Here is an 11,726-nt window from a genome sequence, read left to right on the forward strand (position 1 = left end):
TGCTGTTGAATCATAGTTTTAGACTTGTGCTTTTGTATTGAGGGTCAGTAGCTTTGGTTTTGTGTTTGCTAGTTTCTTATGGGATTGGTACTACTGAGGGTTAGTACACTATTGAGGGTCAGTACTCATATTTGCAGCATGTACAGTACTTTCTATGCAAATATATCAAAATATAGATTCCTGATGACACGTGAAGTTTATGTAATTTGATGGCAATACATAGTGTTCTGTTTCTTGATTTGGTCAGTAATGGGTCACTTTTTTATGTTTGCAGTAATCCATCTTTAGTTATATGCTTAAATTTTGTGTTTGCTAGTTTCTTATGGGATTGGTACTACTGAGGGTCAGTACACTACTGAGGGCAATGTCTTCTACTTCCTTTCGTTTTTTTCTTTTCCAATTTTTATCTTGGAAAGAAATAGAAGAAACTATAGAGATTAGGCTCTAAGTTTAGTGACAGTTTTTATGTGTTTGAATGCTGTGATTTTTGAAGTGAAAGGATTAGAGTTGTAATCGCCAAAGCATTTTTGGGTACACTTTGTCATCCCTTATGCTCTGTGTTGCCGGTTGACTTGCAGGATGGAGCTAATGAAAGCAATGTTGATGTGAGCAAACGCAAGAAGGCCAGGCTAGTATACTACTGGGGGTCAGTATACTACTGGGGGATCAGTACACTACTGAGGGTCAGTATACTACTGGGGCTAGTATACTACTGGGGGTCAATATACTACTGAGGGTCAGTACTCCAGGAAATCCTGCTGGAGAAACTTCTTCACCATGAGAAGATGTGAAATTCAATGCAACTTGTATGTGCAAGCAGCAAAGCCAGAAATAAATGATATATTGTTCAAGTTTCATATTGTAATATTTATAAATAGTTTTTGGAATTATTAAATAAATGAGTTGTTTATAAGAAAAACAAAGATGGAATATAGAAATATTATTTCTACACAATGCTACTGACATTCAGCAGTGTTAATTCACATTATCAAACTCAGAAGGGCAGATTCGTAAATTACTTACCAATAGAAATTAAGGAGTCTGACCGCATGTGCCATGAACAGTACCGCATGGGCCATGAACAGCACCGCATGGGAATTTAAAAAAACAGGCCTGTTAATGGTAATTTATGGACTAAAAGTGTAGGTAGTGGTAATTTGCTATTTATTTAATTAGGATATCCTGTAATTATGGAAAGATTGTTTCCTATTAGAGTTAGACTACTCCTTTGTACTTGTATATATACCCTCATTGTGGGATGAATAGAATTATCGAATTAACCCTGAATTGAAGTATTCTTTTCTACTTGGTATCAAATCAGGTTCAATCCTTTGAACTTGCGCTGCATCATTTGAATCCTGAATCCTGAATCCCGAAGAACACCACAAACCGCTGCGTACCACCACCGTTGAAATCAAACCATCCTGAATTTCAAACCACCATCACCCTACCTTTTTTCGAAAAAAAAAAAAAAAAAATTTCAAAAACATTCATATCCATCTTGAAACCCTTGAAAATCCAATCCTGCGAAAATCATGAATTCCTCAATGATGCAATCAGAGAAACAGGCTATGGGGCATTCGGTGACTACCGAATTTTCTGTTATGGCTCAACGCAAACAGGGTCCTCCAGGCTTCTCAGGACCTTCTCCACACCGTCCTCTAGGTAAACCAAATCCATATGCAAACAAAAGGTGCATTATCTGTGGGGAATTAGGTCATAGCAAGGAGCGGTGCTATGAAGTGATTGGTTACCCTGATTGGTAGGACTTCACCAAGAAACCGCGAAAGAATCTGGGCAAGGCCGCTGTTGCTACTAAAGAGGAAGTTTACCTAGACAATGCCTCCCCTAATGTAGCGCAGTCAGGTATGAAGGGTAAGGTTACTTTTAATAGTACATGGATAATTGATACAGGTGCATCTGACCATATGACCAATGACCCAAGTCTTGTGAAAAACCTTAGACGTTCCCCTCAAGCCGTTGTCTCTACTGCTGATGGTAATATTCCAACTCCGGTCACCGGAGAAGGTTCTATTGCTTTATCTGATACCTTAGCCCTTGAATCTGTCTTAGTTGTTCCATCACTAGCTTATAATCTCCTGTCTGTTGGTCAAGTTATTTTAGCTCTTGCATGTAATGTGACCTTCTATCCGTCTTTCTGTGTGTTTCAGGACATTCTGACTCGACGGATTCTTGGTTATGGTGTTAGAAGGGGGAAATTATACTATCTGGATCTGACAGAGACTGGAAAGAAACAGAAGCATCTTTTGGGACAAGCTAATCAGATCAACGGGGTAGAGAATGCGAAGGAAGCTGTATGGTTATGGCATCGCCGTTTAGGTCATCTATCCTTTCGTTATCTTAAGAAGCTGCAACCTCAATTGTTTTCAGTTGTTAGTGATTTGGATTTCCACTGTGACATCTGTGAACTGGCCAAGAGTCACCGTATTTCATATTCACCAAGTCTTAATAAAAGTCTTGTTCCTTTTATGAAGATTCACTCCGATGTCTGGGGTCCTGCGAAAATTCCTTCTCTTTCTGGATCGGAGCTCGGTATTTTGTAACGTTTATTGATGATTGCACTCGCATGACATGGGTGTCATTATTGAAGAATAAGAGTGATGTATTTGGAATGTTTACCGAATTTCACAAAATGGTGGCAACTCAGTATCAACAATCCATCAGAGTGTTTCAGTCTGACAATGGTGGAGAGTTTGTGAATGGCCCTATGATTGAGTTTTGCCGGTCACATGGAATTCGTCATCAAACCTCCAATTCTTATACTCCTCAACAGAATGGTTTAGCAGAACAGAAGAACAGGCAGTTGATGGAAGTTGTTCGTGCTTCCTTATTTGGCATGAATGTACCTCGGTCCTATTGGGGAGAAGCAGTAAAATCAGCAGCATATCTTATCAACCGTACTCCTTCACGGGTGATTGAGTTTCAGAATCCTCATCAGAAGCTTCATACACTTTTGACCATCCCTTCTATGCCTAATTTGGAGCCCCGGGTGTTTGGTTGCATAGCCTATGTTCATATTCCCAAGCCTCAACGCAGCAAGCTTGATCCCCGTGCCCGTAAGTGTATCTTTGTTGGTTATGCTGATTTCCAGAAGGGTTATCGATGTTATGATCCCCTTACTGGCACTATACATGTCTTTCTTGATGTTGCTTTTCGTGAATCCGAGCCTTATTACTCAGGGGGAGCTTCTCAGTCTTCCCTTCAGGGGGAGAGAGGTTGTGAAGGGAATCCTCGTTCTATTATTGATTTTGATGTCTTTGAAGACTTGGAAAATTTGGAGGATACATTTGAGGGTAGAAATTTGGAAACAGAAAATGCAGTTGCCGAACAGAGCATTGTGAATTCCGAAATAGACAATGCGACTGCCGAACGAAGTGTTGCGATTTCCGAAACAGAAAATGCGACTGCCGAACAGAGTGTTGTGAATTCCGAAACAGAAAATGTAACTGCTTAACAAAGTGTTGTGAATTCCAAGACAGAATAGACGACTTTTCTGGATAGTTTGAATCAAAATCAAGACGTATCTGAAGCTCACACACAAGATATTCCCCCTTCTGCATCACCAACTGAAGATCCCGGTCAGAATGATCCTCCTCAGGTACCCCTAAACTTTAATGAATCTTCTGGGTTAGAAAGTGTCGAACCTAGGAAATCACAAAGGGTTACCAAGGGAATTCCTAAAAACAATATATGGACCAGATATCAAAGCCAAAGCTAAATACCCTATAGCTAATTTTATGTCTAACCATAGGATTTCTGGGTCACATGCACTTGTTGTTGATCAATTATCTACTGTATCTATTCCTAGTAACGTGCAGGATGCATTGACGGATCCAAAATGGACAAAGGCGATGAATGAAGAATTGGAAGCTCTTCAAAAGAATGCAACATGGGAGCTAGTATCTATGCCGGTTGGAAAGAAGACTGTAGGGTGTCGTTGGGTATGTACTGTGAAGCTTAATGCAGATGGAACTATTAATAGATACAAGGCGAGGTTGGTTGCCAAAGGATATACACAACGCTATGGGATTGATTATGAGGAGACTTTTGCACCTGTGGCAAAGATTAATACTATCCGGATTCTAATCTCACTTGCAGCAAACAAAGATTGGCCCTTGCACCAGTTTGATGTGAAAAATGCATTTCTTAATGGGAATTTGGAGGAAGAAGTGTACATGGATGTGCCCCCAGGTGTTAAGAATTACCCAAGTGACGTTGGCAATGTGTGTAAATTGAAGAAGTCTTTGTATGGCCTGAAGCAGTCTCCAAGAGCTTGGTTTGGAAGATTTCAAAGTCCATGAAAGCCTTTGGGTATGGACAGAGCAATTCTGACCATACCTTGTTTATCAAACGCAAGAATGGTAAGATTACAGCTCTTATTGTGTATGTTGATGACATGATTGTTACAGGGGATGATCCGAAAGAGATGAATGAATTGCAAAAGTATCTGTCAAAGGAGTTTGAAATGAAGGATCTGGGACAACTGAAGTATTTTCTAGGTATTGAAGTTGCAAGGTCTAAGAATGGGATTTTGCTTTCACAAAGGAAGTATGTCCTTGATTTACTTGCTGAAACAGGGATGCTAGATTGTAGACCAATGGAGACACCCATTGAGATGAATCACAGACTTGCTATTTATCCTGATCAAGTTCCAACTGACAAAGGGAGGTATCAACGTCTTGTAGGAAGGTTGATTTATCTTTCACATACTAGACCTGATATTGCTTATGTTGTGAGTGTTGTTAGTCAATTTATGCATTGTCCTAGTGAAGAGCATATGGATGCAGTCTTTTGTATTTTGAAGTACTTGAAGATGGCGCCAGGTAAAGGGTTACTGTTTCAGAAAAAAGATGAATTGGAAGTTGTTGGGTACATAGATGCAGATTGGGCTGGTGATAAAATTGACAGACGTTCTACATTTGGGTACTTCACTTTTGTTGGAGGGAACCTTGTCACTTGGCGTAGCAAAAAGCAGAAAGTTGTTGCCAGATCAAGTGCAGAAGCTGAGTTCCGAGGTATGACACATGGAGTTTGTGAAATGTTGTGGATTCGTAATGTCTTGAAAGACCTGGGTTACAAGCTTAAAAAGCCTATGAATTTGCATTGTGATAATACAGCTGCCATTGAGATTGCACATAATCCAGTTCAGCATGATAGAACAAAGCATGTGGAGGTTGACCGTCATTTTATTAAAGAAAATCTTGACAGAAAGGTTATTCGCTTTCCATTTGTAAACTCAGAGGAGCAATTAGCTGATGTTCTTACTAAAGGAGTGTCCAGGAAGGTATTTGACAGCTCAGTTGACAAGTTGGGCATGATAGACATCTATGCACCAACTTGAGGGGGAGTGTAGAATCGCTGTAAATCTGTATGTAATTAGGATTTTATTTAATTAGGATATCCTGTAATTATGGAAAGATTGTTTCCTATTAGAGTTAGACTACTCCTTTGTACTTGTATATATACCCTCATTGTGGGATGAATAGAATTATCGAATTAATCCTGAATTGAAGTATTCTTTTCTACTCTAATGTAGGATTAACCAATTAAAGACCAAGTTACATTTTTCCAACACCCCACAAATTAAACCACAAATAACCAATTCTTTTCCTGAAAATCACCAAATCCCACGAAGAAATTGAAAATCAAAAATCAATGCATTAGAACTCACCTGCATGGGATTAGTTCTGGGAGCCAATTGAACAACAATAGAAGAACCTAGCTATATAGCAGATTATAGAAAAGAATTCGAATGCCGCAGTCATTTGGGATAAAATTTATACAATAAAAATTATGCACTCATCCAGTTAGTACAAATTTTCTTCCAACTTATCTAATTTTGATCGCAACTATAGTCATTTGTACATATACTCATTCGCTTAAAACTATATCATTCCATGACAATCAAAACTCAAGGCTACTCATTCAAGCAAACCGGTGAACAGCAATTACAGTAGTTCCAACGGCCCGAATGACGTGCAAGACTATATATATTCCCGACAACTGTTATCCTCAACCTCTAACTGTAGAAGAAGAACATTCCTCTACCAGCCTTATCCTTAACAAAATTAGCACACTGGGTACCTAATTGACCATGCCCATCAAACACGCCAAAGAAATGGATATTTGGGTTACCTTGAAGTCGCAAATTGAGTCACATAATGTGCTGCCTAACTTAATTGAGTTAAAGAAAGAGAGGAAAAAAAAAAAAAACAAAGTTTAGAGTTTTCATTATCAAACGTAAAAGTTGGGGGTTTTTGCTAACTAAAAGAACAAAAGCTAAAAACTGCACGCGCTCTCTCTCAAATTGCTCTGCCTTCTCTCTAGAAACTAGAGAGAGAAAGTAGATCTGAAATCCTCCTCCCCCTTCTCTCTTGCCGAGATCTAGATCCAACTGGATCCTGATCTCCGGCTTGAGAGTCGGGGGAGCACACTCTTGTTCGGGCTTCTAGTTCCAGTTCCTTTGTTGTTTTGTTAGCGGCTTGTTTTTCCCAACCCACCTCATCTCAGGCTAGTGGCGGTCCGGGAGGGGATGGTGGCTCAGGCTAGTGGCGTGGCTCTAAGGCAGGGATGCGGCCCAGGGTTGGTGGATCGGTGCTCGATCTTAGACTGGGCATATTGATCTCGATTTGCTCTTTTGGGATCGGGGGCGAGAGAATGGGGGAGGCCGCGTGGTCATATCCAGTGGCGGGTTCTGGCGTCTCCACTGCTTCTGGGATCGGGGAGGTGGATGGGAGCTAGCTCTCATGGCAGAGTCGATTCGGGAAAGGCTCTGTTCCTTTCTTCTGGGTTCCAGGGTGGTCGGCGATGTGGTGCGGTGGTGGTGCTGTTTGGACCCAAAATAAGCATTTTGGCCTGACAAGGCGTGTCTTGGAGAAATTGAGCCAATGTCAGTGGCTCAAGCTATATATTGTCGACAAGTTCGAAATATATATTTAGAGGCTAAATAAAGCCTACTATGAAAGCATGGAAGCATGGAAACATGAAAAGTCAACTTTAGCACATTTTCCTACTTCGGCTAGGAGAAACCGAGCTAAACAAGGAAGGAGGGGCGGCAGACTGACCAAATGAACTTGAAATGAGCTGAAACTCTGCAGATCCATTCTAGACAGCCCAAGGATCATTTCTTATGAAGAGTGCAAGAGCTTTTTTTGAGTGAAATGCCTTCAAACAATCAGCCCAATTTTCTACAGAAGCAAAACTGGAAAACTGGACCTGTAAGAGGTCCAGCAGCATTTTCGGCCCAACCACATGGAATAAAAATCTGAAAATTTGTCAGGATGATCTACACTCATAGTGGAACATTTCATATGAAGAAGTCGAAGGCATATAATGAAGTCTTGTTGGAGAAATAATTGAAGGAATAAAGGGGCAGAAACTGACCTAAAACCAGCTCAATATTCACATGTTCATGTTTCCTACCCACATGAAGAAAGCTAGATGCTTTTCTCTTTTTCCTTGGATATATTTTTCTTCTACAATCTCTTTAATAGATCATCACCACTTCCATGTTGCTGCACCTTCATGCTTTGCTTTCATTTCATCTTTTCTCTATCTTTTCCATATTTTACAAGTGAACTTAGATCTACTTTCATTATTTTTCTTCCACTCATCATTTCACTCTTCTTTTTCTTCCCTATATAAACACATTCTCCTCTCATTCTAAAACATTCACATTCACAACATCTCTAAGATGATCTAAGTTCTCTCTAGAGCAACCTCTCTAAGAGCAACTCCTCTCCTTCTCTTTCTCTTAGCGGTGATCACACTCCTAGTCCTAGTCTTCTCAGAAGCCGACTTTCAGTGCCACCAAACCCTCTGTCAACGTGCTTCGTTCCTTGTCTCCTCGGGAGCCGACGGTAGTGCCGCGACCACAACGGTTACAGAACCAGCCAAGCAAGGGTAACGCCCTAGCAACCCAGCCAAGCTAAAGTCACGCTTTAGCAAGTTCTCCTCACTTCCCCGTGGTTCTCGCTCTGCTCGATCTACAACATCGAGTATCGATTGTGATTTTCAAGAAGCTCAGCAAAAGTCCTCGCCACGAGGCACAAAGAATCCCACGACGAGGTTGGTGCTCTCCTCGTCCACAATTGCTTGAAAGAAGTCAGGTCAAGGGACACCCCCGACGACCGCACCCGAACGGTGCTGGCACGCCCGCGCAGAAAAGAGACTGTTGACCAGCTGCAGCAAAATTGGAGCCAAACAGGTGCGGTGCAGGGCTACGGCACGGCGATGTGGGGTTATAGCGCAGCGGCGTGGTGTCGGCGGCGTGCGCTGTCAACCGGTTTGGTATGCCACAGCGCCTTGGAAAGAGTGGTGGTTAGGTCGAGCATCTTCTTATGGGCCTTGCCGGTGGTTTGTTGTTCCTAGTTGCTTAGTATTTAGTAATTTCTTTGTGCTCGTTGTTTTATTGTTAACAAGTCTATATCCTTTTGGATGGAATTGGTCACTATGGATTCCAGATTTGCTTCGTTCTACACCACCCCTAAACGATCTAACGCCCGTTGGCGGTTTATTCGTTCCTCAAAAGCGTGTGGCTCGATTGCTCCGGCAAACACACACTGCTAAGTTACTCGGTGTTTCATGGGCGTTCTTGAGCCCTATGTGTGTACCAACCGGTGTCGAAGGAGGCAAGATAGTGCTATGGCGGCTATTTCTCTTCCAGCAAGGATATGGAATCGGCGGCAGTAGGGTTTTGAGAAGGGAGATATCTTCCTCTTGGGGCCTGATAGCTATTTCTGTAGGGTTTTCTTATTTCAATGTTTGCTGGGCCTGTGTGCCTCATTTGCTGGGCCTATGTGCCTCTTTATATGGGGTCTTATGTACCTCTTGTATTTTGCTTGATCCTTTGGATCTTCTAATACAATCATTGACCAAAAAAAAAACGTAAAAGCTGGAACTTCATCACCGATTAAAAAAAAAAATTAGGCATGGGATGTTTCAATACCAAAGAAAGAACTTGCGTACCTGACCCGTTATAAGATTAGGAATTTGACTTCAATTCAACATTACAGTATTAGTATGCACCAGAATGAAAGCAACCATCTTTTTGCCTAAACCCAAAAACCAAACCGTTTAATTGACAAAGCTAGGGACTTGAGACCGTACTAATCAAACATCAAACCACAAAACCCAGAAGAAGGCTATGAACTGAAAACCCAGAAGAAACTAAATTTACACTCCGTCAGTAGAGTCTCGGTGCTTCCACTGAAAACCCAAATCTCTCGACTCTGGTTCCATTTTGATGAGTTGCTAACATAATGGAATGGTGGGATTTAGACAAGGATTGCTCAAACAAATTGTGGGTGACCTTGCTTTCACCGACTCCTCACCCTTTGCGAAGCTCTTGGACTCCTGCATCCTAACCAAGTCGGCGCGTGATGCCCGTCGCGTCCACGCCCGCCTCATCAAAACCCAGTTCTCGTCGCAGGTTTTCATTCAGAACAGGCTCATCGACGCTTATGGGAAATGTGGTTCGTTCGATGATGCATGTAAGGTGTCTGATAAAATGGCTGAGAGGAACACTTTCAGCTGGAACTGCATCATTACCGCATTTACGAAGTTGGGTTTTGTTGATGAGGCTTTGCAGAGTTTTAGGTCGATGCCGGAGCCTGACCAGTGCTCATGGAACTCAGATGGTTTCGGGGTTTGCGCAGCATGGTCGCTTTGAGGAAGCTTTGGAATATTTTGTTAGCATGCATGGGGAGGATTTTGTTCTTAATGAATACACGTTCGGTAGTGCTCTTAGTGCTTGTGCGGGTTTAAGAGAGCTGAAAATGGGTGTCCAAATTCATGGTTTCGTTGCGAAATCTTGTTACTGTTCGGATGTTTATATGGGGTCTGCACTTATTGATATGTACTCAAAATGTGGGAATTCATGTTGCTTGTGCACAAAGAGTTTTTGATTGCATGAGTGTGCGAAATGTTGTTTCTTGGAACAGTTTGATTACTTGTTACGAGTAAAATGGTCCAGCAAGCGAAGCCGTACAAGTGTTTGTGAGGATGATGGATTGTAGGTTCAAACCGGACGAGTTGACTTAAGCCAGTATGGTAAGTGCTTGTGCGAGCTTGTCTGCAGTGAAAGAAGGTCAGCAAATACATGCTTGCATTATGAAAGGTGATAAATACTTGAATGATGTTGTATTAGGCAATGCATTAGTTGATATGCATGCAAAATGCAACAGAATAAATGAGGCCAGAAGGGTTTTCAATGGGATGCCTATCAGAAATGTGGTCTCGGAAACTTCCATGGTAAGTGGATATGCAGAGGCGGCAAGTGTAAAAGTTGCAAGATCGATGTTTACAAAGATGATGGAGAGGAATGTAGTCTCTTGGAATGCACTTATTGCAGGTTACACACAGAATGGAGAGAATGAAGAGGCCCTTGGACTCTTTCTCCTCCTGAAAAGAGAGTCTGTTTGGCCCACCCACTACACATTTGCAAATCTACTCAATGCTTGTGCAAGTCTTGTTGATCTGCAGCTTGGCAGGCAAGCTCATTCACACATATTGAAGCATGGTTTTCAATTCCAGGTTGGTGAAGAGCCTGATATATTTGTTGGAAATTCTCTAATAGATATGTACATGAAATGTGGGTCTATTGAAGATGGCTGTCAGGTGTTCAGAAATATGTTGGAAAGGGATCATGTCTCATGGAATGCTATGATTGTGGGACATGCGCAAAATGGCCATGGGACTGAAGCTCTTGAAATATTTAGGAAAATGCTGGTATCAGGGGAGCAACCAGACCATGTTACTATGATTGGTGTTCTATGTGCTTGTAGCCATGCAGGATTGGTTGAAGAAGGGAGAAATTATTTTTACTCAATGAATGAAGAGCACGGGGTGGTACAATTGAAGGATCATTATACATGTATGGTTGATCTACTTGGTCGAGGTGGTTGCCTTGACAAAGCTAAGAATTTAATAGAGGTCATGCCAATGCAACCTGATGCCGTTATATGGGGTTCTTTGCTTGCTGCTTGTAAAGTTCATCGTAATATTAACTTGGGGAAATATGTGGCGGAGAAGCTGTTAGCTATTGAACCTAGGAATTCTGGACCTTATGTTCTTCTCTCAAACATGTATGTTGAGCTTGGGAGATGGAGTGATGTTGTAAGAGGAAGGAAGTTGACGAGGCAACGGGGTGTTGTCAACCAGCCGGGCTGCAGTTGGATTGAAACACAGGGTCATCTGAATGTTTTCCTGGTGAAAGATAAAAGGCATTATCAAAAGAAGGAAATTTATTGTCTTTTGAAGTTGCTCACAGAACAAATGAAGCGACATGGATATGTACAAGATGCTTGTGACTACGAGTCTTATGAAGAGCAAGTTGAATCTCAACTAACTTCATTTTTCGAAATGGATATGTCAGAAGATGTAGCTGTTCTGTAATTTTCTGTACAATATCATTTCTAAATGGACTCTGAACATTAATTTTCCTCAACTCCTACCTTCATTTTTGGAAACAAGAAATTAGCGACTGCTTTTTCTTAAAGGGATCAGTAACAGTATACTGTTATCATATTTGTCTGCTCAATTTAAGGTATAATGCGCAACTGGCTTGTTGTGGGTCTGCTAATTAGTTGGTATGCAGTGCAATCGTTAAAAATTAACATTAAATCAGCTTTCGTCGACCAAAGTAACCCACTACATTATGAAATTGGCTTCTCTGCTATAACTATAATTTGCTAGAAAAAAAAGTG

The 11,726-nt window shown here is 41.4% G+C and overlaps 1 pseudogene; it reads left to right on the forward strand.

Annotated features, from left to right (window-relative positions):
• Nucleotides 1–8,985: 8,985 nt before the first annotated feature.
• Nucleotides 8,986–11,498, forward strand: LOC133715517 (pentatricopeptide repeat-containing protein At2g13600-like; annotated as a pseudogene).
• Nucleotides 11,499–11,726: the final 228 nt, after the last annotated feature.

This window comes from Rosa rugosa, chromosome 6 (assembly GCF_958449725.1).
Source record: "Rosa rugosa chromosome 6, drRosRugo1.1, whole genome shotgun sequence".
Lineage (NCBI taxonomy): Eukaryota > Viridiplantae > Streptophyta > Magnoliopsida > Rosales > Rosaceae > Rosa > Rosa rugosa.